Raw genomic sequence first — 26,653 nt, 5'->3', positions numbered from 1 at the left:
TTAGAAAAAAAACTCAGTATTAATTTTAGCTTGCTCTTTCCCATGAAACTGCTAAGACAACCCCTGTAAAAAGCAGCCCTCCTTCAGAAGTGCAGTGTGTGAGTGCTGCAATGCACGTTTTGAGAGCCAGCACTGATTTGCATTTGTCCTTCATTTAAAGCCCCCTATGGTGGCTTGCTAAATTTCTTCACTTCTAAGAAGCAATTTGGTTTTCCTACGCCACACAAGGTAAGCAGAAAGTGTGCTGTCATGTCCATGGTGCCTTTTGAAAGCCTGCCCTCACACAAAATGTGCCGTGGCAGAGAGCTGACTCTCTCTCTGCACAACCCTTGGTTCCTTAGAAGCAGCAAAGACCCAGCCCCGAGCACGGTGCTGGTGCTGCTCTCCCCTGACCTCGTTTCCTGGCTGCTGTTTGCCAGCAATGCAGGTACAGCACGTTGGCTGCTCAAGGCCATACCTGACCTGTGTGTGTTGGCCAAGATTATTGATTCAGAGTTGCTTTGGTGCAAGTGTGAGGGTTTCTGTCCTAGAGAATTGGTAGTGTTAATCAAATTCATATGTATTTCTGAGTGATCCCTGAGGAAACCTTAAAATTCATACCCCACACAATGTTCTGAAAAAAGTGTTTGTTATTGTCATTCTGTTCACCAACTGCTTTTCTGGATTTGTGTAATCAACAAATATCTAAATGAAGTATTGGCAATCTTTTTTGTGTAATCCCAAAGAAAACATGAAAGAGAAAGTTATACAAGTAGCTTTAGATAATGTCTCTTTCATATCAGGGAATATTTTTTTCTGCTTTAGACATTTTTTGTGCCTTTTTTGTTTGTTTTGTGTAGAAGACTCCTAGCCCAGTAGGCAGAGTTTGGCCTTTTCTTTAGAAAAAAGGTTTATCTGCTAAATATCTCAGTTTGTTTCCTTCCCCACCTGCTACTAATTTTAACACACTGCTCACTTGAGCAGCAATAAAGCTTCTTAAAGTGACTCTGTGGGCTATGTGAGTGTGGCCATGTCCAAGAGCTGGGGCAGGGAGCTTGGCCATTCAGGTTTGTGCCTGGTGAGGGTGCCTGGGTGTTCTTGGCCCCTTTTTTCCTGCTAGAGGCAGGATGTTTTGGGGGGGGGGAATCTCTCCAGTGCAAGGTCCTCTCCTGACAGTTCCCAGGTATTCTTCCATGGAGTGCTGCTGGGGCTCCAACTCCTCCTTGTGCCCCTGTGGCCGGTCTTACCCAGCTGCTCTTGGTGTTGAGGAGGTGTTATTACTCAAAGGTTATTTTTCTAATTGATAGAAAATAGTTAACATAGTAATTCTGTGTAACTTAACCAGTGTATGTATTAAAAACTCCCAACAGAAGCATGCATGTCTAGGACAGCTCAGTTGAATGCAGTTGTCTTGGAGGGAAAAGGCTGTTTGTGAATTAGAATTGGTCCAGAGATGTCATTTTGTGCTCTGAATTAGTGGGACAGCAAAACTCTTTGTATCAGCTTTCCTTGCCTGAGAAATGCTCTTGTGAACTGTCATAGTCCCTTAAAACTCCTGCAGATGGAAAAATTCTAGCGAGAATTTTAAAATGGTCTTTGAAAATAAATATAGGGTATATAAAAATACTGAATAAGCAGCTGAGCAGTAGAAAACTCCAAGAAAAATTGCTATTGTGTAAAGATATATAGTTGCAACAGTAGACTGATATCCAATAATTTACTACTAAGTTCTAAAAACCAGATGACTGCAAAGTGTTTGCTAAATCATTCTTTTTCATCTGACATGTGGTTGGATTATGTGAACTGACTCACCATTTAAATGGGGCTACTGAGATTGGTGTGTTATTGATTCAGACAATCCTTGACCCCAGGGATAACACTTGCTTTAACAGAGGAAACTGGCTTTTAGAATCCTACATCTCTCTCTGCATCTATGTTGTTTGACAATACTGAAAACAAAAAGATTAGGGAAGCAAAGAATGAGTTAAACTGGCAAATTCAAGCAGCTTGTCTGATGAAATAGTGCTGGTGCTCTCCAATAGAAAAATTGAGAGGTGCTGAGACTTTAGTCCTTTGGATTCAAATTCTTTTCAAGAAAGCTGTCAGTGGGCACTTGCCTGCATGCCTTCAGAACGCCTTTTTTTTTTTTTCTTGCAAAAAAACCTTAAAATAACAAATAAGTAATGCAGCAGACTGATAATCACAGTCTTAATTAACTGAAAACTTGCACTTTTTAAGGATATCATCCCTAGGCCTGCTTGTCTACTTTCCTAATCTGTCATTCATCCAATTCTGAACAGTTATCAATCTCCAGACATTGAGCAGGTAGCCTGGCACTTGCCCAATAGGTACTGGATGATGCTGCAGCTGTTGAACAAGTACTTCATCAAAAATTATTCTTTGGCTTTTTATCAGCTTTTTCAAATCCTAGGTTGCAAATCAGTTGCTTCCTTTTTAGTTACACAGAAAAAAAATGAGATGCACCTGAATACTTTTAAAAATAATTACTTCTAATACTATTTACCAAGGCAAACATTCATCCATCCTCATGTCTTTCTCTGTAGACTATAGCCTCAGTCTTTTATTACTCTTTCATATGCAAACACTACGTCTGTGTTATAAGCACTGAGCATAAGTCAGATAAAAGCAAAATCTGATGTATTAACAATGAAAATGTTCTTCTGAATAAAAACATGGATTACCATGGAATTTTTGCTAGGATTATGCTAAGAGCCTCAGAACTTGTCTCTGAAAGACTTATTCTTCTAATCAAAGTGAACATCCCATTTTTCTATGCCTTTTTCCCAAGCAGGTTGACAAACGATCTCTTTATATGTACAGCTTTTCCTTGGCACAAAATTTCACTAAAATCATTAGTGGAGAGGGCAGTTGACAATGTCTTATGGGTGATCTTCCTTTAGTCTCTCCAGTGCTATTGAAACAATATGCAGAGTGGGTTGGTCTTTGGGAGCCTGAAATCTCCCACTCTGAATGGTGTTGTGAAAACAAATCTCTTTTTGTGTGGGAGTATCTGCACAGAACAGCTGACGTGGGCTCTCCTTGCAGAGCACCGGCTGCCATGTTCACACTACGGGGCTGTAGGTTCCGTGGTGGGAGGGAGTCAAATGTGGATCCCGGTGGGATGTGTGTATGCTATGGAGATATCTCTCTTGGAGTTTCAGACAGCCCTGAGCCATTTGCTGACCTTTTGAAGGATTCCTAAAGCTGTTAGTCAGAAAGCATTAGTGTTAGATGCTGACAGTTCTGAATGGGTTACATACAACCTGTTTCCTTTGCTTTTACACGCTTGGATGATGCTTTACCAGTGCCAAGTGGTGGCAGACAAAAAGTTATCAAAAATGGGTATGGACATGGGTGGAGGAAAATACTGCGTGTGCAGAAATCTTGCTTTCCTCTCAGGACACAGGACTGCTACTCAGTGTCACTGGAGTGCTGGTAATATATAAAACAACAGCCCTGCCCATGCCCACAAAATGCAATGGCAGTGTCCTACTGCCATCTGTGACTCAAGTCAAAGCACAGTCAGCACAGGTTCAGTGCATTTTTCCTAGTAGTAAAAAAAATCTGGTAAAGTCTTCACAGTTATTCCTAGATGGATCAGTGTAGCATAATGTAGTAGTGCACAGATCAGATGAGTCATATTGAAGCTGACTCTATGCTGACAGTGAATTGCTTTCACTTCAGCAAATTCTTGAAGCACCTCATTTCCTATGAGCTAGATTATTTTTTCATAAATTGTGGACAACAAATAAGATGAGTTTTAGCCTTTGCCTTTGTTGCTGAATGTGGCAAGCTGATCTGTGAGTAATGGAGCCAAAAAGAGCAATCTGTTCCAGAGCCTCCACAAAGTTTTCCATTGTTTGGGGAACGAATCAGTCCATTCTCTACGTGAAAGGGAAAGTCACGCTTAGAAACTTGATTTGTTGCAATGATCTTCTTTAATGTATTGCGCTGCTGGTGACATTCTCGCTGATATTGGGGTCCTTTGTGTGCTTTGTATCAGTTTTATTTTCTTGCCAGGAAATTGGCTTCCTTACATATATAGGTGTTTCAGCCTTGGATCCTTTCGAGCCCGGAAGTGTGCCTGCTAACATGCTCCAGACCTGAATGCTTCACAGTGGCACGGAACCAAGGTGTGAAAAGCTGGCATTAAGGATTTTTTTTACTCCATCTTCCTATTGCAGAGTTAAGTTTCTTCTTAAAATTAACTCTACTTATATGGAGCATGAAGAGTCATTTGAGAGCTCAGAGTGGCATTTGGAAGTGCATGGCTTTTGCCATGCTCAGGTGGTGCTAGATTGGAGCTGGTTCAATGTTTCTTCTATACTGAGACAGGACTAAGAGAAAAATATAACTTGAATTTGTGTGATTTGGTGAGTGCTAACCTGGATGTCCACTCCTCCCCAACAAGAAAGGACTGGTTTTACAGGGAATTTCTAGCTAAAATATGTAATAGGTGTCAGTATTTAGAAACCTTTAACAAGAAGAAAGAAAACGGAGACAGAATTGAAAAAGAAAGAGGGAAAGGGAGTGAAGAGGAGCAAAAGTTAACCCATAAGGGCAGCTTTATCTGCAAAGATGGGGAAATGGAGAATGCTGGAATTTCCTTTCTCATGAAGATGAACAGCAGGTGTTTCTTTTCTCTTAAAAGGATTATATATTTATGTATATAAAAAGTCATTCACCATTGTCAGGTGTTACCATAGCTTCTGGATAGGCAGTGAGCAAGAGCTCATTCTTCCAAATGCCTCAGGGCCTTGAATTGGGTGTGTGAAGGGTGACTATGGAAAAGGTAGTAGCCTCCATTCTTCATTGTCTAGCAATGTGGATTGCTATAGGAGCAGAGTAGAAAGCCCTGTTGGGTTCAGGGGTAGGCACTGAGATTGCACTTTTCCCTCTTGTATAGGACTATTGACATACTGATCCCTTCTCAGCTCAGAAAAAACCTAATTAAATAGCTTCTCTTCCCGTGGCAGCACAGGCAAAGGCTAGGAGGATGAGGCTCATGCCATTATCCTGAGCTCCCTCTGGAGTCAGCAGAGCTGCAGCCAGTGGTGCTCAGCTCAAAGCTTTCATCATCTCCTCCAGGATCTTGCCACTCTAGTGTTCTTGCATGGTCAGACTAGCTGGGTACAAGTGAATCCAAGAGGTCACACAGAGTTCACACAGCACCTGTCCTGTGACTTGGGGAGGAAAGTCTGAAGTCTCATCTAACTGGCTGAGAAATTACAGTGTAAAGAAAATCATGTTTTCTTTAAGATTGCTTATAAATCTTTGCAGTTTTAGGGCAAGCTCACGATGGTCTAAGGCCACCATCAATAAATTTGGGATCCCAGATGTTTGCAGTGCAGGGCCCCTGTTGACCCCTAGCATCAAGCTGTGCTGAGGTGGGATGTCCCTGCTCCTGCTTGCCAGGACATCTGTGACTCTCCCAAGCTCTCCTGTCACACCTTTTATGCTTCATTGTGCATTTCTGTTTGCTGTGTCCTACAGAAATGCCCTGGTCTTCCAGTGACCAGAGCCCTGCCCCTCCCTGCACCTTTCCTGCTAATAACCCAGCATGTGCCTCGTTTGGCAGGGGGAAAGGGACTTACCCAAGGCTTCCCAGCATCTCAGAGGCTGTGTAAAATCCAGGCAGGGTCACTGGTGTAAATCCCAGATGTCCTCTGGAGGCTGGAAATGCCTTCCTGAGCCACTTCAGCTGAGATGCAGCTGAGTTTGATCCATCAGCTTAAGAGAAGACTTGAAATGCTTGTGAGAAGTTGCTGCTGCTGAGAAAGGAGGTTTTTTTTCTGATTTTTTAAACTTTTTTGGTTTGTTTTTCTCTTTGCTCCTCAGAGACAAATGTGGGCTCAGCTTACAATGAGTTAGGACTAGACCAGACTCTTTTTAAAGAAAAGCTGAGATTCCAGGGAAGGATTTTGTTCCTTTTGTCTACTTTTCTGTAGAAGATGCTCATTAAAAGGAGAGTCTGAATTTCAAGAGCAGGCCTATTAGAGAGGTAGAAAGCAACTCTAAGACTTGACTTTGGATCCTGATTTTTTCCAAAGTCTGCTGAAATTCAGATTTAAGCTGGTGTGATGTGTGCTGCTCAGAAATATGCCTTGCAGAATATTTCTGGGCTATACCAGGCTCAATTAGTTCCTGGCAGCTTCTGGTGGTCGTTTTGAAGCACATTCTGTGGGGTGTTTTTTCAGGGGTCATTCAGCAATGTCTCGCTACAGAGAAGAGCACTATTGAGCTCCTTGGAAAAGCTATGAAATTTCATACACTGGCTGCAACCCCAGGAGACTAATCCAGCCCCAAACACTATCACTCTTAGATTTGTGTTTCATTCAAGAAGTCATGAAGCAATCTATTTTGCTAGGGAAAAAAAAAAGAAACCATTATTTTATCATCATTCTGAGTACTTTCCATAGGAACAAAATTTATCAAAAATGCCTGAGATCTTTGAGAAATATCTCAGTTGTGCATAAAAGCATTACATGGATTGTGAACTTAGCCTTTCTTTGGGTTTTTCTGCTTGTCATTTTTACTTAAATACAAATATTAATGAAGACCTAAACGTGCCCTTTTGCTATTGCCCTTTATTTTGCTTTTCTATAAAGATTGCTCATAATCCTACAGCTATCTTTTTGCACTTTAAAAGGTTCTTGCTTCTTATTGCTGTCAGGATAATAATGCTGCATCATTCCACCTAACTACCAATAAATAGAAATGCAGAGCCATGACTTCTATTCAAAAGCATGCAGGCTCCTTTGTATGTTTTGGTATATATAAATATATCTTTCAACTTGTAGCTGTAGTACAACATCTGAATTAAATCATGACTTATTCTTTCTATTAAAGCTGTGTTGTCCTTGCCATTATCCCTTTTTCCAGTAAATGAGTACAATGAAAAATTGATTCTAGCTGTATTGGACTGCAGCAAAGTAACAAAAGATGATTGTTACATTATCAAAGTCCTCACTGCATCCATAATATAAGAATTGAAAACACCTGTCTTTATCTTCTCAATCAATATTGCACCTGAGTCACATTTTCCTGGAAAACGCTTTAAAAGGTGTCCACTGTATGTTATTTAGATTTAACAAATGCATTATTCAGGCTGTCTTCATTTATTTTGATTACCTGAGATTGCTCTGCCATCCCTGTGAGTTATAAAAAGCCTAATATTAAAAGCCACACTAGACTAGTATGTCAGTAACAATATCAGATGGCTTCTCTTATGTGAAGCCATGTGACAGCTGAACAAGTACACTTTGTAAAATGTATGTGGAAAACTGGCATTCAGTGGGGACATTTTGTGTCATGGTGCTCTCTTTCTATGAAGTAGAGCAGGGCAGAGGGCTTCTGTCAAGGGTAGCTTGAGCAGTATGACCCAACTGGAAGCAGATTTGGGGGAAGTGACGGTGGACATTAGTCTGCATTTCTAGAAGGGATAAGCCAGAGCTGGTTGCCTGAGACTGTCAGCTGTGCTTTACAGACATGCTTTCTAATACTTCTAACATGCAGTGCTTAAGAGCAGCTAATTTACTGCATGTCTCAATAGCAGTCTGAAACTGTTGAGCAGTAAAGAACAGAGAAATAAGTGAGCAGCTCTAGAGACACGGCCATCATTTCAACATGTGCATTTGCATATTCCATCTAATGCCTCAAGTCAGATGCCTAAAATTAGTAGATTTATTTGGATGTGTAGAAATAATTGTAATTTGTTTCACAGCAATCAATTTGTGATGCTTTGATTTCCCTTTCTGCAGAATTAAATTATTAAGGGGCAAATATGATTTTCAAGATACTTTTTATCATTCTCTCTGCTTGAAGTTTTGTCAAGTTTGACACACTATAACCCAACATTCTGCCATGAGTAATAAATACTAAAAAAAAAACCCAACCCAATCAAATAAAAAACAAATTAAGGATGAGACATGCAAAGAAATGAGGGACAGCAGGCTAGTAGTACCTTGCCAGGAAATGTGACCATAATAGGGGTCCCTTTTCCATATCCTCCAATTATCTGCAGCCATGAGAGACAGCAGCAGTGGTCTGAGTGAGGAGACTGTGCCCCTCAGCTGCTGTGTGGGGCAGTGTTGGGACTGCAGGGAGCCAGATGAAGGGTTGAGTTCTTCTTCAGAGGTGCCTTCATGATCTTCCACACACAGACCTTCTCTCTGGCATGTCCCTTAAGGCACAGGCTAATGGGAATTGCAGCATCTCCACCCCAACAGAGACACTTAGGGCTGCTGCAGTGGTGCTCAGCAAGGGCTCTCTGCTCCAGGATTTGAGGCTGGTAACAGTCCTGCCCTAGGCAACAGGGAGAGATGATGGTCATCTGAGTCCTGCCCCAGCTCCTCAGCTCCCTGATCAGAGCTGGGGCAGGACTCAGGGCAGAAGGAATGTCCTTGCTATCCAGGAGAGGTCTGGAACTCCACCTGAGTGCTGTTTGTATTGCCCCCAAGATGCCTGGTGGTGACCCACAGTGACGTGAAACACACTTGGGAAGCAGGAGGAAACAAGCTTGAGTGTTCAGATTTTGGTCAGTACCTGAGGCTAACTCATGCCAACTCATTCCCCTAGTCCTGAAGAGCAAGAGGCCAACCCTGTTCCAGCAGTGAAACCATCAAAGCCCCTGCCTACACTTCTCTTGCATTTGGCAGGAGTACCCATATTTTTTTCCATCCTCTGCACTCATTTTGTTTCTCTATGTAAAAACCTTGTTTTTTTTGTTTTAGCAGAGGAGTAAGAAGATGTGCTTAAAAAATAACTTCAAAGCCCTTAGTCATTGCACAGCTACAAACACAGAAATGTTCCCTCTCACTCTTTTTTAATCTTGGTTTTGGTTTTTTGTTTGTTTTGGGGTGTTTGTTTGGGTTTGTTGTTGTTGTGGTTTTTGTTGTTTTGTTTTTGTTTTTACAGCTGGGCACAGAAAGACTGGACTGGTAAGTCAGAACCCCAGCTTCCCTGTGCTGAAACCTGGCCCTGCTGCTGCAGCATGCCCTGGCACCACCCCATTCATGCCCCACTGACCCATCAGTACAGTGTTTTTCCAGGATCCAGTAAAGCTGTGAGGTTTCCTCACTCATTTGTGCCAGTTCCTCAAGTCCCAGAGGGGTCAGACCTTGCTGTGGCTCTGTACATGGGGGCACCAAAATGAGAGGGGAGCAGAACAGCCTGGGCAAGTGCAAAGCCTTGTCTTCAGCTGGCCTGGATATTTCCAAGGGATAATTCAGCAACATCTGAAGTTTGCCTTGGCTCGGGGAGACCCTGAGTGCCAGGATGCCTCTGGCAAACATTTTTAACCTTTAACTGGCAATTTCACATTGATACCTTGATGGGAACAGGCTTTCTCAGGAGCTGTGCACCCCTCTGCTGCCAGCACAGCCTTGCTGGTGGCATTTTGGAGCTTCTACTTCTGATCCCAGCCAGACCAAAGGTAAGGAGGAGAACAAGAAATTACATGGAAAAATGTTAAAGGTTACTCCTATTGGAACTTGACCTCTGTGCATCTGTCTGGCCCCCTTCCACATGCCTGTCCCCTGCACAGAGGTGTGCACAGAGGATATCTCAGCTGAATTTCTTCCTCTGCTCAGGCCAGGAGTGTTCAGGAGGCTCTGCCTGCACCACTGGGGGGTGATGGGAGGGGGCTGTACACCTGGATCTGTGGGAACCTGCAGTCTTGCTATCTGCAGAAATGAGCTGCAAAGCTGCTGCTAAGCTCTAACCCTTAATATATTCATATTCTCTCATCAATGCAACCAGCAAGTGAACTAAAAACTGAGTTTATGATGCAATTCTGGCTTTCATTAAGGAATTTTGTACCTATTTAAAAAATATATGCAGGAGCATGTTGCTGATTATTTTGAGAACCTATGCAAATTTATTGATTTGCAGTAGGAAAGCCTTGCTGTGAAGTGTAAATTAAGCCATTTAAATCATCTTGCATGGTAACTGGAGCATCAGCTCTGTTTGTTCACTGACTTAATACCCTATTTCCCGCCATAGTTTTATAGTTGCACTTGTGGTCATTGCTGGCTTAAAAGAGCTAGCTGCTGTGCTGTCCTCCTGCTTATCTTTGTCAGCAGATAACCCTCCTGCTCCCTGGGCTGGGTTTTGTTTGTTGCTGTTTGATGGTGTCCCAAAGTATGCTGGCTGCTCCTTTGGCCCAGCAGGACTGGCTCCCCTCAGCAGAACAAGACAGGGGGCCTCGACTGGGGGCAGTCTGCAGAGCCAGGACATCAGCGGCTATGTCAAGCTTTGCTTTTGATTGCTACAAATTACTTTAAAAATGTCTCTCTGTGGGCAGAATTTCCACCTAAATACTTCTGCCAGACACGATCAGGGATATGTTCAGTTTCATCCCCATCCCAAGCCACCAGCGGGTCAGATGTAATTGAAGATTAGACAGACCCTAAATTTTTTTCATGTCCCTGCATATGAAAATATGGACGCTGTTTTAAAGATAGACCAAGGGATATATTAACACATAAATCCTGTAGATAGTTGTATTGGCTCTCAGGCAAACGTACACATGAGCATGTTTTCAGAAACATGGAGCTGAAGGCTGAGGTAGAAAAGATTCTCTGGCATCCCTAACTGAAGCTCTGCCCTCAAAGTGGGGGATTGCACAGAGTCACACACCAGACAGGTGAGGGCTCCTTTAGCAGGTGCTCTTCACTAATTAAAAAGCTGAGATGGAACTTTTCTGTGGTGGAATAACTTTTCCCTTCACCTATGTTTTATGCTAACAGCACAGTTTAGGCTTTTAATGAGTTGGTCTCCAATCTGCTTTTTCCTGACAATAGAACTAGAGTAATTCAGTAATTGAGGGGTTATTTGATACAGGAATAATGCACATATCCGTCAAGGCAAAACCACCCTGACTTTTGAAGGCCTTGCATGTGATGCACACAGCATTTGCCTGTTTAGAAAAGCACAGGCTTTTAGGATTACAGACCATTGGCTGAGTCCAGTGATATTGAGTGACTCAAAACTGTAGCTCAGTCCTGCTATGCAATGCTGCATCCATTCAGGGAAAAAACAATGTTCTAAAACTTTCAGATGAAACAGAGAGAAAAAAATTAAATGCAAATGTTAAAATGCATGTTTTAGTTCTCACATTTTACAAATTTAAGAGGTGCTGAATTTTACTGACAGTTTTCTTGGCAGCAAGTGAATTCCAAAGATGCACATGCAAATATTTGTCAAAACTGAATTTTCAATTTTGCATGCATAAGGATTACTCCAGAAGTGCTGGCATGCTCACTTGCTCCCAGAAGAAAAGTAATGTCCTGTGGTATGTCTGGCCAATCACAGAAAAACTGTGTATTTTTAATTTTAAATATTCTGATTAATCCATAGAGTAAAAAAATATAGTGAACAAAAGTCACTGAATACATTTGAATAATAAATTCAAGATGGTGTGATTGGCTTATATATATTCCCTAAGCAAGGAGAAACAAAATTAATCGAATAAATTATTCATTTTGATTTATTTGTTCAGGTCTGTTTTTACAAGTAATGCCTACTAGTGATGTCTGAATTTTGCAGTTTGCTACAGAAGCTCTCATACCGTGTGTCCTATTGTCCTGGTATCCACTGCTTTGTTTGGGTCTGATTTCTTCACAGGTGAGCTCTGCATTTGCTGTGATGGTGTATCTTCTGTGAAAGAGTTGCTAAAAGCAATCAGGTCTTTAGTAGCAGGCACTGAAAGTCCAAGGTGCTCATTGACCAAAAGTCATTAGAAATATAATGGTGCCCATTTCTACTAAATCATTACAGCACAAATAGCATTGCTCTGCCTTGGCCTTTGAGCAGAATTAGATTCAGGTTAGAGTGCATCTGTACTCTTACCCAGAAAAGCACTCAGTGCTGCTGTCCTAATTGTACCCCAGATATCCAGACCATATTTACAGAGAGGATTTAATGGTTCTGCCACCAAAAGTCTGTTAGTCTTTCATTGCATTTATTTTCATCAGAGAATCCAATCACTGTGTTCTCTGAGATAAATACAGTAATTAAAATATAATTCTTCTTTCTTTGATAGCTACGTCATGTATGGTACTTGTCTACAGTCTTGTTCCAAGCTTACAGAGAAGGGAGAGCACAAAGTTGAACTATTAAAGCATTTATCAGTCTCCTGACATTGATAAAGCCCTGCGCTGGGAAGGGGATAGCGAGTTTCTCAGCAGAACTGTGCCTCCTTGGCAGCACAGTGTGCTGGGCCAGGAGCAGCAAACCACCCCTCGTGGTGGCCGGGGAGCTGAGTGTGTGCAGAGGGACTGTGGCGCTCTGAAGGGCAGTGGCTGCAGCCTGCCTGAAGCCCCAGGTCTCACCACTTTCGTGAAGCCAAGCAACAAGATGCTAAAGCATCGTCTTCCTCCATCCACTAAAGGTGAGTGATGGAATGACAATTGATGCTGCAGCACAGTCCTGCTGAGGGGAATTTAAAGTGCTAAACAATGTGTCTCTGCTCCAAAACCCACGTGTGAAGCTGGGGGTTTGATCAAGAGCCTGCCAGCCACATCCTGCTGCCCAGGCAGCAGCCAGGGCTGGTGCACAGGGGGATTGTGACAAGGCTGGCAAAACCTGGAGCAGTATGGTCAGGTTTGGGGTTTTTTTTTGTAAAAAACTGCCAGATGATTGTGAATTTCGTTGCCAAACATGACTCTATTTGAAACACAAAAGTGCACAAATGTAAGTGGCACTGTCAGCTACCTAAAAATCACATTTTTGGAAGTCTGTAATAGTTGTTCTGTTCCATATGTGGAGGGATTTTTATGAAATGTTCCAGGCAGAAAGTGAAAAACTCTGTGGTGTACTGGCACGATAAAGCTATCTTGCATGAATGCAGTGCTTTCCACTTAAAGTGACTTGCATAAGTGGAAATATTATCCCCATTTTGCTGATGAAGAAACTGAAGCCCAGCATTTCCTTTGAGTCACATCCAGTGAGCAAGGATAAAGCCAAGAATGAATGTGCTGACATGCAGGATTTCCCATTGCCACCAGACAGGTTGTCACCACTGAAAATATTTCATTCTGACTTTATAATTGTCTTCCCCCTGATTAAACCACCATCTTACTAACCACTTTATTTCAACAGGATAGAAAATAAGGAATTGTCTGTATTTGCTCCAATCTGTTCTCCAAGGCATCTCGTGATGTGGCAGGAGACTTTGCAAGCTGCACTTGCAGTGACTGGGCACACCAGAGAAGAGGCCGTGTCCTAAATTAGCTGATGCAACAGGTGCCTGCACTAAATCTGTATCTGTGTAGGTCTACAATATATGGAAAGCAGCAAAATGTGGCTCCTAGAAGACTTACGTTGTCTGTAAGGAATCATTATAACTTTGGTTAGAATTGTTAACCATTCAGCAAAACAACACGAGATGTAATTATGTGAGTTATTGATCGGTGCATATTAAGAAAGACCTTCATTTGTAGGTCATTATGAGGCATTATTGGGGCCTCCAAGTGCATCAATAAAATCATTTTCTTCTTCACATGGATACTAAAGAAGACTTAGAAAGATGCCATTTGCAGAAAGCTGCTTGTGCCAGTAAATTATATTTACATCTGCTGCATATGGATAGGCGGGATACAGGCCAAGTATGTGATGGTGGGAAGCAGCTTGCTGCTTCTGTTTTGGGAAAGTTCATCACGGTTGAAATTTTGGACAAATTAGATTCTGAATCAAGCTAGAGAGAGAGCAGCAGATGAGCTCAAAACTTTAGTTGCTCCAGAAACTCCATTCAGAATAATATACTATCTCACGTGTCTTGTCTTTCCATCAGAATTCTGAGGATGTTTTCTGGTTGCTGATGGGAACAGAGAAGAAGAGAGGATCTTGCACTGAAATGGAAAAAAAAAAATCACATAATCCGCTTCACATGAGTTTTGTGTTTGGAAAATGAGGACATGGAAGAGGTCCATCTTTGCTGCCATTTGGAAACAACTGCAAAAAAAAAAATTAAAAAGGTATGAAAGTCAAACTAGGCCAGTGGCAAATCTTCTGCACTGGTTTGTGCCCAAACACAATATAGATGATAGATAAATTCAACTCCAGTTTTTGGGCAAATTGTAATGCTTGGAGATGAAGGATACAGATACAGGCATTTTGTCCTCAGAGGCAAATGAGTGCAGTAATTTCCTTGGTACAAAACCAGAGCTAAACAGACACCTTCCACAAGGTCTTCTGGCCTGGCTTTGCACCTTTTTAGGCTCTTGTCCTGCTGCCACCTCCCTCCATTGGGCAGCAGCTGGAGGCTGGTAGGGAATAACCTGGAGTGTTATTATCAGGTCCAAGGTGGGATCTCCACCTCAGGCTTCCCCTTGGACAGGAGGATTCCAGGCACAAGCTGCTGAGGCGTGGGTGGTGAGCAGCTTTTTCCTTTGCTGGTTGTACATTTTGTCCCTCTGGATGAGCAAGAAGCTGGATCTGCCTCCCAGTGCTGTGTCCAAGGCAGGAGGAGAGCACCCTGTCTGGACAATCCATCCAGCAATGCAGCCTGAACGTTGCTGTTGCAAATCAGGAACACAGTGCAGACCCTGACATTGTTTTGCAGTGCAGAAAAAGCAGCCTTTTCTTTAGAGAATGTGATAAAAATGGGCTCTGGCTTAATCTCCACACCTGAGGCTGTATTAGTGACTCAAGCAAGCAGAGCTACTGCTCTGTAACCCAAATAATGTCTGAAATGCAGCTCGGTGGAAATGGCTGCACTGCATGTTTGGGGAAACATAAACACAGAAGGAAGGGGGAGAATGAAGGGCTTTTCAGTCACTGTGCTGATAGTTTCTTGGCTTGTAGCTGTTACATGTGGAGAGCTGGCTGAAAGGTCACCAGGTGCTTTCATGGTTGGCTGCTGACAGGCGAGATGTGTGTCAGAGTGGGTGAGCAGGCTGTGCACAGCTGTCCCTCCCTTGCCGGGGATGAAAGTCCCACGCGCTGGCAGAGGGGCTCAGGGGCTTCTCAGCCTTGCTGCTGCTTCTGGAGTGCACAACAGGGCCCTTTTGCAGCACTCTGCGCCTCACCTGTGTGCAGCAGCACACAGAGGCCATGGCTTTGTCCAAAGTCATGGACACCAACTGATCCCTGTGCGTTGCCTGTCCAGGGGGCCTCTGGTATCAGCACGGAGCATCCTGCAAGGATGCCACTACCAGCCTTTGCTGCCTAGGGCGTACCCATGGATTGTCTCAGAGCACCTACCTCTGTTTCTCTGGCAACTATTTCACTTTAATCCATGTTCTGAGTCACACCCAGACAGCGACAGCTCACCACAGGAGATCACAAACACTGAATATTTTGCAAATCTAAAATAAAATTTTCCTGCCATGTATGTGGGGTGGAGACCAAAGGAGACTGAAGACCCTTTCCCAAGCCCTCACAGGACAAGTGCTGCTGAGGCTGAAGCAAACCTGACTCTACTGCAGGCAGACTTCTGCCTTAAACTCAATGGCTCCTGGCAAGTAAAATTACAGCAGGTACTATAATGATTTGCAGAAGTAAATGCTTATTTCACCAGAAAAATGCAAATGTCTGGTGTAGTCCCACGAAGTGTACACTCCTGCTGATGGCACTTGTTTATGGCTATCCAATTTTGGATTATGTTTTCCTCTCAAATTTAATAATCTTGGCAAGTTAATTTCAGCCTGTTCTTGACAAGGAAAGTAACTTTGAGGAATGTAGTTTTGATGTGTGTCAGTGCCAGCCCTGGGCTCTGCCACTTGCCTCCAAGGCTGCTTCTTTCAGTAAGGGGCATGCCCCTCACCCTCGTGGGCTGGTGTGACCAGTCCTTTCTCTTTAGCTGGAGGGGATAGCTAATCCTGGGACTAAAATCCACCCCACCAGAGACAGAGCAGCTCCCAGCAGATCTCAGAGGAGCTGGGATGTGTCTGCTCTGGTTTCAGGGCTCCCTGGCAAGCCCTGCTGCCAGTGCCCAGCTGCCCCGTGGCCAGGACCCAGGCATGCCTCTGCCTTGAGCATCTCTGGCTGCCCTTACTCCATCCAGCCCCCTCCTCTCAGGTGATGAATGCTTGGGTGCGTAAATTCAGAGAAAATTTAAGAAAAATTGGCTAGAGAAATTAAAACTGCCTCAGGCAGCTTAACTTGTACAGCGACACATACAGTACTTAGCACCCTAGATTTCATTATTCTTAACAGCATAACTGGAGTCCTATTTTCACACATTAAATATTCTTGGATTTTTTTCCCCAATGAGCAGACATATGATTTTTTTTCTCTGCCATCAACATGCATGTTTTGTCCTTTCAGAGACTTTTTTCAAATTGGAATACAGATTAGTTTTACCTACGATTTAAAGAACTCCAATGCTTGGTAAGGCCTCAATTCCTGTTTTTTATGGAAATGCATAGCTGTGGGGCTATGGGGAGCTGCTCACTGCTTAGCACTTCTGAGAGCAGAGCCGTGCAAGAATACACTATTTTCACGTCTAGGCTTTCACAAACAATGTGAAATTTTACTGTTTGCCATGAAAAAAACAGTCTCCTTAAGCAGGAATAGGCATGCTCTTGTGCTCTCCCAGGCCAGACCTGCAAAACCCTGAGAGCATGAAGGGAGAGGAAATGTCAAAGCCTATAACAGGCAGGGACAAAATGACCAAGGCCCATTGTGTGTGCTTGGGGTAGAGGCTGAGGGTGTATAATGAGGAGGCTGGTAATATCTGAGATTTCTATTTGCCACTGGAAACAGTGAGGGGAAAAGACCTCCCCACCAAGCCCTGTGGCAGGCAGACTTCCAGATAAGATACCCACGGTGTGGGTGGGAATACTCCAGAAGGCGTTTGCTGAAGTGGACTGTGGGGCAGCTGGGGGTGGCCAGCCTTGGGGGGGAGGTTGGGTGGGTCCTGTCATGGGCTTTGGGAGGGTTGCTAGCATTGGTGTCAGTATTGCTTTTGCATTTCCACTTCCTGGGTTAAGACAGTGTCTGCAATGAAAGCTTGTGTGTCAGGGTTTCAGTCAAAGGCAGTTTTTGTATGCACACATCCCTGCCTAGATCTTGCTGGGGTTTTCCTCACATCCTTCTAAAGCCCTCAAGCCCTTCAGGGTGAGATTTGTGCAACAGAGAGCTGTTCATCAGAGAAGAGAGCCCAGGGAGTCTGCCAGCTCACTAAACATGGGTGTCTGCATTTGGGGGTGCTGAGCAGCTTGCTAGGCTCCTCCGCTGTCTAGTGTAAAGCCCTGTGGACTGAAAAAAAAAAAATCTGGGGCTGCTTGTGGAACTGAATCCCATCCTTGGGACTCTATTCTGTGGGACAGAGGGCCCCCTTGTCTCTGCTGACATATCTTACCCTCCCCTGGCACTCCTGGGGCTGTGGGTCCCTGCTGGTGCAGTGCTGTCCTGCTTTCAGGGATACCAGGCTACCTCGTGTGAAGTGTCAAGTGGCGCTAGACATTGATGATTAGGAACTCAAATCCTTCTGTAATTGTCCTGGGACCACAGTGAGTGAGTGCTCTGGTGCAGAGTATCATCTTTCCTAAGATGATCTTCAGGTGTTTCCGTCCTACTGCTCATTAAACGTAAGCCTCACCTGCTGGGATGATCCGGGCATATCTCATCTAAATAATTCCTTGCTATTCCAGGGGGCTTAGATATTCCTGGCAGCTTTGTCTGTCTTGTTCTCAACCAGTGAAGCACAATTTAATCTTAGGACTTGAAATGTTTTACTCTAATGAAGTCTCTGAGTTTAGAGCACGGGTGAAATGTAGTAATTTATATGGTACAAGAGGTCAAACTAAATGAACCAATAGTTCATTTTTGGCCCTAAATTATGAAGTTCACAGAATGATTTCTAATAATGAATGCATTTGTAAAACTTGGATGCCTTCTCGGGGATAATCTGCAAACAGAAAAACAACTTGTTTTGTTAAGCAGACTGTGACAAACAGTTCTTCCAACTTTATGCTATGCAGACATGTATTTTTGGATATTCTTTGGGGGAAAAAATCTACTGCAGTCAAATCTACATAACCTGCAAGAAAAGAATCTGAAACAAAACAAAAGATATATGTAGATTATGAAAGGTAGAGAATCAGGTTGGAATTCTAATGTAAATGTATGTCACTATCAGAAGAGATCACTTGTAAGGCACTATTTTAACTTGAAAAGCCAAGAACTAGAATATTAAAGTGAAAGTCTTTTTACATGTGCATTTAGAACAAAAGGTACCCTGTCATTAGAAATGATATGTTAACAGGCAGATGAGGGTTGTTGTTTTCAGTGTTTGGTTTAAATGCAATAAAGATGAACAAAATTAAAATATGTTCATTGATGCATGAGGATGAAGTCAAGATCAGAAGTACAATTTCCTAATTTTTAGATTTATTCAAAGACTCTTCCTTTGTATTAACTGCTACAGATGTTTAATGAATACTTAAAACCAAACACCGCTTCCCACCTCCCCCCCCACTGTGTTCAATGTGTTTTGTACAGGCAACCTGATAAAAAGGATATCTAGGAGGAGGGGAAAGCAAAATCAAAGTTGATGTATCAGAACATCTACTGCATGTCTAAATACAATGAAATTTGAACTGTGTGGGTGTATTCACTCATTTTAAAGAGCGTTCATTGATTTTAGTTTTATTATGTTTGGAATTGTGGTATGTTACACAAAGACCATTTTACTGATCTTTATGATTCCATAAAAGCCTATAACAATTTGGATAAAACTGGCTGCTCTGTATTTTTTCTTTGTTTCTGCTGTTAGACTTTATCCTTAGCTCCAGGTATAATGAGAACACAGAGCTTTCTCCTCATCTCACTGAAAACTATAGAAACATTGCTACAGACTCCAGGGCATCCAGGCACAGGATACACCCTGGACCCTTCAACAAGGACCCCTGGTTTGGCCATGTGTGGAGTTGGGACAGTATGAGGCTGACATGAACTGAACCTGTGGTAACAGAGTGTTGGAAAGGTACCAGTATGACCAAATTTCCATGAGATTTCAGAGGTGCAATGATGAGGTTCTGATGAGATTCTCTCCTCCAGCCACCTGTCTGAAAGTTCACTTCCCAATGTGAACATGGAAAGAAGGGTAAGCTTGATGAAAAGGTGAGGTGTCCAAGCAAAACTCTGAATTTTTCTTTTTTCCGTACAAACAGGAGGAGGGAATTGTAGTCTGAGGAAAAGTAAGACACAATATCCAGTAGTGTCAGATATAACCAGGGAATGGTAAGAGGACTTAGAGCAGGGGAGTGGGAGTCCTGAGAGTTGGGGAATATTTATAACTCTGCAGAGATCCTACTGTGTGGACTTGGACAAAGTGCTCCAGATTGATGTGAATATCAGTAGCGATACATAAGACCCCTGTTGGCTTCCACGAGCTTTGAAGTATGTTTGAACCAGACTTCAGTGGCTCAGTATGCACTGCACTACCTGCTCCTCTTCTCCCAGGCTGAAGCACAGACCTCCTGTGTGGAGCTGCCAGGCCAAGGCTTTTTTTTCTCCAAGACCTGGAGGAGGCAGAACAAGGGTACAAGGTATTGGAAAGAAAAGCCTTTGTGTGGAGAGACTGGACAGTGAAGGACTGGAAGGCATCACTTTTATGGAAAGAGGCCCCACCTGGCTGGGCACTCCTTGCCTTGAGTGCCCAGGGCAGTTTTCTCTGGGCACAGCAGGGTCTGTTGGACACACTAAGACATGGCAATTAACCCTTCTGTGTTAATCAGTGCCAACTGGCCAGTGCTTGCAAGGAAGTCTGATAGGACAGGGTTACCGTGTGGGTGGAAGCCAGAGGGGACAAAAGGCCAGTTGCTGCCAGGCACAGGTGAACCATTCGTGTAACCTGCCCCTCCCAGCCTATGTTTGGCAGATGTAAAGCTGTAACTGTTTTTCTGTTCCACAAGTGAGGTTTTCACTATGGTTTCATTTCATCTGATGGGTGAGACATATTTCCTATAGTTAAGTTGAACAGACAGCACATCATCCTGGCTACATTTTTCAAGGGTGTTTTTAAGTTTGTGCACACAGGTTTTCCACAAGGACCCACTTTTTACTCACACTCTCCCTTTGCTTAGTGATAGCAACCAAACCATGCTACATTCAAACTCCTAAGCTTTGAGATAAAAAAAAAAAGATTTTCTGAGGAAGGGAGCTTACAGTCTAATTAGTTGATGGTGTTTCTCCTCACACAGTTTGTACTTCTGGATTGAAGGTTGAGGCGATTTAAGCACTGGCTTTCACCACAACGAGCACCCAGAGCTCAGCTAAATTCAGGCAAAGCCCAGGCTTCCAAGGCACAGATTGTATGCCCTGTAACACCAACCACTATGAAGATGGAGACCTTAAAACTGATGCTGTTATTGCTGATCCCAGCTGGAGAAATTTTGGTGTCAGAAATAAGCTCATGTTTAAAGAGATTTTTCTCTAATCCTGGCATGTTTCAAAATCCTGGGTGAGATTTAGTTAAATCCATGAAGAAAAAGAGATGAAATTCTAACCTCAATATCCACAAGCGCCCTGAACCAAAATGGACACCACAGGATCATTAAAGAGCTTATCTCCATCTCACAGACAGGCCAACACATGCACACAGTGGTCTGTGTGTCGCAGGGAGGTGTCACACACCGGGACGCTGGGCGGCTCGTCAGTGTGCCAGGGATGCCTGTAGCAGGACACAGTAAACTCATTCCACTACAGTAAGTGCCATTGCTGCCCAGCCTGCCTTCCTCTCCTATTTATTATTAGCTAAACACAAGTATTTGTTCCTCTCCCATGCTGAGACCACTGGGGTTGGGAGTGGAGGGGACGCAGCACTGCTGTGTGGGAGATGGGGCAGCGTGGGTTCCTTGCCTCCTTACTGGCAACCTCCCACAAATTCATGATTAATTACCACTCAGAATTCTACTAACAGTCTCAACTGAATTACTGTGGGAGGAGAAGAGGCCCAAAAAGGAAAGTTCCTGGTTTTGTGACACCAGTGTCCTTCAGGAAACTCTGGTTCAAAGGGCACTGTTGGCAGTGTAAGTGTGGGGGGAAGGAAGCCGCACGCTGCTGTGCTCCTGGTGCTTTGCCATGCTCTTTATCTTCTCCAATTCACTTCTGGAGTGCTCTGGCTACTGCAGCACCAATTCAGTAGCTGCGAGTGGAAAGTCAGCAGCCCTAATGCAACAGCACAGCAGCATACTTGCATTAGAGTCTTCCAAAAGAGACTCTTCAGGTTTCTATCAGAACATATTCATGACTTCTTGTATGTAAACTGGTCTCTTTCAAGATGTTGAGTTGTGTTCTTAAAAAATATCCTATTTAACTCAACAGCAATGAAGCTGAGGGCTATGGGTTTGCTTTAACTAACTGGTTAATGAATTTTTCACCATCACTTTGTTTCACACATTGTCAAAACAAGAAGCTTGTGCTTCAGAGGGAGGCTGGGTCATCTTATGTAGCCTCTTTCAATGCTAATTTTAAAATTTATTGAGGGTATTTGTAATTTTTTCTGTTTTGAATGTATCCAGTTGCGCTTTTTTTTTTTTTTTCAGAATTCTGCTGTTTCGACTCTACTTTTTGAAGCAGTTTCTTTTCTGTCTGGATTTAGTGTGCGGTTTGTGTACTCAGGATGCTCAGTATTCTGTGAGCTTGCTGTTTTGCAAGGCATGCACCACAAATGTTACATAATTTTGCTCAGTTTAGGACAGATGATCCTGGCTTGTGTGAGAAATAAATTTATTTACATGACATCTATCTCAATGGCCAGTAGGATAGTCAGTAAAAATGTCAGACCCATGGCATGTGTAAATTCAGTTCTCAGACTGGCCTTGGTCTGCAAGTACAGTCAGAACCTGCACTTGAGTGCCATACAAACAGAAACTCTTCTTCATGTAGACAGCTCCCCTGGCTGAAAATATCCATTTCCTTCTCCCTTGCTGGGAATACTACAGTATTCTTACTGAGAAGCCAAGGACAGAAAAGTTCTGGTGCAAATTCTACTAAGCAGTTTTCCAGGGTGGTATTTTTAGACAACATTGTCTCTTGCATTCTTTGCGCTCTCCCAAAGACATGGTACTGTGGAGAGCATTAGAAGGTAATATCTGTGTTAACAGGATTCAAATGCACTCTGGTTTTTACTCTGATTTGCACCCACATTTAATTGTTGCAAGATATTTGTGCCTGACAATAATTTACTGCTGGTGCGAATGTCAAGATGTAGCCATTTAGCTCACTGATTTGTGGGAGCAATGAGGTAATTTTATGCCTAGGTCCTCTCATTTGTACCTGCCAGCAATGCAGAGGCAGTCTTTCCTAATCAAGCATTAAAAGTTCTTCTTGATTAATCTCTGACTTTGTTGGAGACATTCCAGATTTAAGCCAGTGTAATTCATTTCAGGATCAGACCCATTAAGCGTTTTCCAATGAGTAATATACTGTGTCACTCTTCTGCTCTTAAAGATTTCCAAAATCACAGAGGTACTGGTGTTGATCTGGGAGATACACGTATCTTCTGGCTCCACTGGCACCTTCTGTCCCATTTCCTGACTTTTGGAGATTTTTCTCTAGGTGAAATTTCTTTATTTCAATTTCTTTCTGCATTCAGCTGGAAGAATTAACAAATGGTGAAGTGTGATACTGTCGATCCAGTGCTCTGTGTGGCCAGGCAATCAGGACAGAAATAATTAACACAGAAAGTGGCCTGCCAGTATCCTGCTGAATGAAATTGGAAGGAGTTCAAATACAAAAAGATTTTTTAGCTTACCACTTCTGGGCTACACATAGCAATAGCCATTTGGAAGGACAACTGCCAGCTTCCATTTCAGATTGCTTGACAGCACTAACTAGAGCACTAAGAGCATCACTCCATTTCAGCAGGAGCCGTTAGCCAGATTTGAGATGCGAAGCATTATTTCCGGACAAGGGAAGACATCAAAGAGTGAATCAGGTGCTGCTCTGATATGTTGTAAGAAGGTGAATTCCTCTGAACATGGAAGGAGATGTGGTGTGGGGAGTGCCTCTGGTTTCTAGCCTGCCAGGCAGCCACACGTGATGTCCTGGCTGTATGGAGACCCTCTGCTCCCCTGGGTGCCTGCTACTCACTGCTTCCTGCCACCTCCCTGTCCCTGTCTGCTGCAGCATGCCACTACACAGGGACGATGGCTGGGTGTGGGCATGGCCACACAGTGCCCAGCTGTGTCACAGTGTCTGTGGGGTGATACAGGGGACGGGAGCTGCAGCTCTCTGAAGACCACTCTCCCCTTCCTCTTTCTGCCAGTTTCAGAGACAGCTGAAAGCATGATGCAGCATGAGAAAGAACAAATGGTGGCTGTAAAGGTTAAGAAATCCTCCTTAGGAGCAAGGATTTCTCCTGCTGGAGATGTGACCATCCCTTCTTGTGCCATGGTATAGCATGGTGTACTGAGCACCTGCTGAGCATCTAGGTTAAAGATGTGTTTGTATGACACTGCTATGCTTTAGCTCGTTTCTCTGGCTTTGCCTCCCAAAATGCTTGCAGAGCCATCCTGCTATAGCAGATTCCCATGCAGAGAGTAAGAAAATAGTGCTTTACTTGCTGTAAACTGGTTATCTGCTCTGATAAAAACTGCAGCTGTACAGACAAAAATTAGTTCTGTCCTGGCAAGCGCTGCATACCTTTCATGCCCTACAATTAGCAGTGTGTTGCTTTGTCTTACATCTGCCTACATATTCCTTTCAGGAATATGCTTGGTGCTTTCAGTGTTTGCAGAAAAGGCAATGGAGCAGACAAATAGGAAAAACAAGGGAAGAGAAAAAATTAGGAGTAGCAAGCTTCTGAAATTGTTTTCCTTTGGAAATTGTTCAGACTGGTGAGCTGAGATGCCTGTGGCGAGACTGCATTGCCCTGTGGGGGCTGCCAGTTTGCATGTACAATGAACTGCACAGCATTTCTTCCAGGATCCCCAGATCTGCCTTCTCCTGCTTAGTGGTCCTGAGATGGTCCACTTGTGTCTCTGCCACTGGTATTTGTCATGGACAAGCCATTACCCCAAGATCTTACAGACTATGACCTTGCTCTTAAAGCCCCTGGACGCCCAAAGAGAAAAAGTGCCATGCAGTAGCTATGCGTTGTTTGTATTTACAGGTAAGTCTTGCCCTTCCTTTACTTGTGTTCTATGGTTATTCTTGTTGAGCATGAAAATGATAGTCAGTCTCCTCTTTCTGTGGCAAGGAGATCTCATGATGGACACCTGAGGAGAGAGGAAGAAGCACTGGGATCTAGCTGAGTATTAACTTTGGAAAATGGCTTCATTAGCTGCTTGTGAGAGTAGAGTTTCTCACTGACATTGTCATTTGCTCCCTATCAGACGAGCTCTGTTGTCTTGGTCTGCAGGTCCGGGGAGATGTACCTCTTAGAACCAGGCATGGCATGAGATGCTTTATTAAAATAGCACCATAATTATTATGAAGAATTTTACTTCAGGTTTTTCCATGACTTCCATTGCATCTTAATTTTTTCCTCAATTTGTACTGAATGCATGTGTTTCATCCTTCTCATGCATCCTGAATTCAAGTTTTAAAATGGACCTTGCTTAATTTGACCTTATCTAGCTAATTTATCTTGTGCCTTGGTTTCTAAACAATGTTAAATGGAGCACGTTTCCTTGTATCTTCCCAAGCAACTAAGTCTCCTGCAAAATTCAAGCCATTAAAAGTGAAGGTGATAGGAGAAGCTCCAAGAAATGAGTGAACTTAATATAAAAATTTATAATCATGTCAATTCCACTTTTTAAACAATTTCTGAAATGTTAGTTTGCTCGAGCGGCTGGTCAGAAGCACAAAGGTTAGGTTAAGCTTCCTTCGTTAATGGTTTGGCTCAATGCACCCAGCAGTATAATGTATTTTATCAGTGAGGGAAATGATATTGGTTTAAGAGGTTTCATGTAACAGTCATATCCTGGCCAAATGTAATTTTGAAAACAATCAAGGCCATTATGGCTCACACAGAAAGAAAGATAAAGACAGATAGCTGTATATGGGTTTTTAATAAGTAATTCACCCTGGGTCTTGAAACATCAGATTGCCAAGTAATATTATTAATGTATAAGCATGTTGCTAAAATCATGTATTCTTTCCCATTGGTTGACTATAGATATGTTTCTGATGCAAATATCATGTAAGTGTTTTGAATCCAAGCTATGTAAATAGACTATATAGTACATCCATCAAGCAGTTGACTTGATTATTCCACACACTAAAGAGCATTTTCTGACATCAATCTACATTCTGCCTAAATAGAACATTTTTCACCAATGATATTATGCATCATTTACTGTATATTTGATACTAATTGTTCAGCATATCGATCACCTGTCACTCAGAGTTTAGTGATCTTTGCGACTTGTCCTGGCAACTTGGAAGTTGCAGGCAGTTGGTTGCCCATTGTCTGTGGTAGCAGACTGAGATTTCCTGGACAGTGCTGAAATCTTGCCCTGGGCAGGCAGCATGGAGAGGAGTTAAGTGGGGGTAAGGGCCTGCCAAATTGGTACTTGAAAAAATTACACCCTTTTGATATTCAGAGATTAGGCTATAGCAGCACACAAACACACTGCAAAGGTTAACAGATGTCATTTATTCTGTGCCTTTCTGTTTGGAAGCAGTATTTCATTAAAGGGTCAGGATGAGGGCTGACCAGCACCCTTTACATGGATGAACTGTGCCATTTTGTTCCATGAGTTCAGGATGCAGAAGGTCTGCGAGCTGTTTCTCTTTCACAAGTGGTTGAAAACAGGGATATTGAGGGACTGGAGAGTCTTTTTTGCATGCAGACTCTGCATAGAAGGCAGTTACTCACCAAAGGACAAAACATATTGATAGCTAAAGGACATGGCTCTAACTATCAGAAAATCTCCAACCACCTGATAAAAAAGGATCTGTTTTAATATAAATATGTGGAACTCTGATCAATTTTAAACATCTGCTTCATATATGAAAATGTGAAGATTATTTTAAAATAAGTTTAACTGCAGCTGGAGGGGGGCTGTTAATATTGACTGTTCTGTATTTCTCACAGCACATACATTATTGAACTCAAAAACTACTGGAAGCAACGGCTTTATAAATAGGAGAAGAATATATTGATTTAATCATTTCATTCGTTCAGCAGTTCTTTTACAACATTTTTTACAGCACAGAGTGGGGACTGTCTTCTTCCCACGCACTTTATTCACCAAGCAGGTCATATCATATCTTTACTGTATTTTGCTTTATAACCCCTCTGTGTTCTAGGCCTTTGCCTTTTCAAACTATCATAGCTCCTACTCCCTCCATGTAAAATCACTGGCTTTACTCCTCCCCAGATCTTTGCTTTAGTACCAGGAGTGCTGGAATGCCAGTGGGGAGCCTTAGGGGCACTAGGGATAGTCAGGCATGGAAGGACTAAATGAGTGGCCCACAGGAGGGGGAGAGGAAGGGGTAGATTGAAAATTTTTGATGATGAACAGTAAATTTTCTGGAAAATAACATTTCAGGGAAATCAAAATAGGTTAGGGTGAGAATCAACACATTTACAGCCAAGGAAAAATACCTGGGAAGTGGCATGTGGCAAAAAAATTTTGAAAACCTTGAGGCAATTCACTCTGATATTTAAAGAACCCAAGCCTGTTGATTCTTTGCTTTGACATGTATTTCTTAATTCCAAACTGAACTGAAAGAGGGGAAAAGATTATGGAAA

General features: G+C 42.9%; 1 long non-coding RNA gene across 1 annotated transcript; it reads left to right on the top strand.

Moving 5' to 3' along the window:
* Positions 1 to 12,066: 12,066 nt before the first annotated feature.
* On the top strand, positions 12,067 to 14,230 carry LOC119703988. The gene is made up of 3 exons (XR_005257815.1): positions 12,067 to 12,391; positions 13,102 to 13,245; positions 13,793 to 14,230. It is a non-coding gene; the product is annotated as an uncharacterized LOC119703988 (long non-coding RNA).
* The last annotated feature ends 12,423 nt before the right edge of the window (positions 14,231 to 26,653 follow it).

The sequence above is a fragment of the Motacilla alba genome, chromosome 8 (genome assembly GCF_015832195.1).
Source record: "Motacilla alba alba isolate MOTALB_02 chromosome 8, Motacilla_alba_V1.0_pri, whole genome shotgun sequence".
In the NCBI taxonomy this organism is placed as follows: Eukaryota; Metazoa; Chordata; class Aves; order Passeriformes; family Motacillidae; genus Motacilla; species Motacilla alba.
This window is presented reverse-complemented; position numbering and strand designations above follow the sequence as displayed.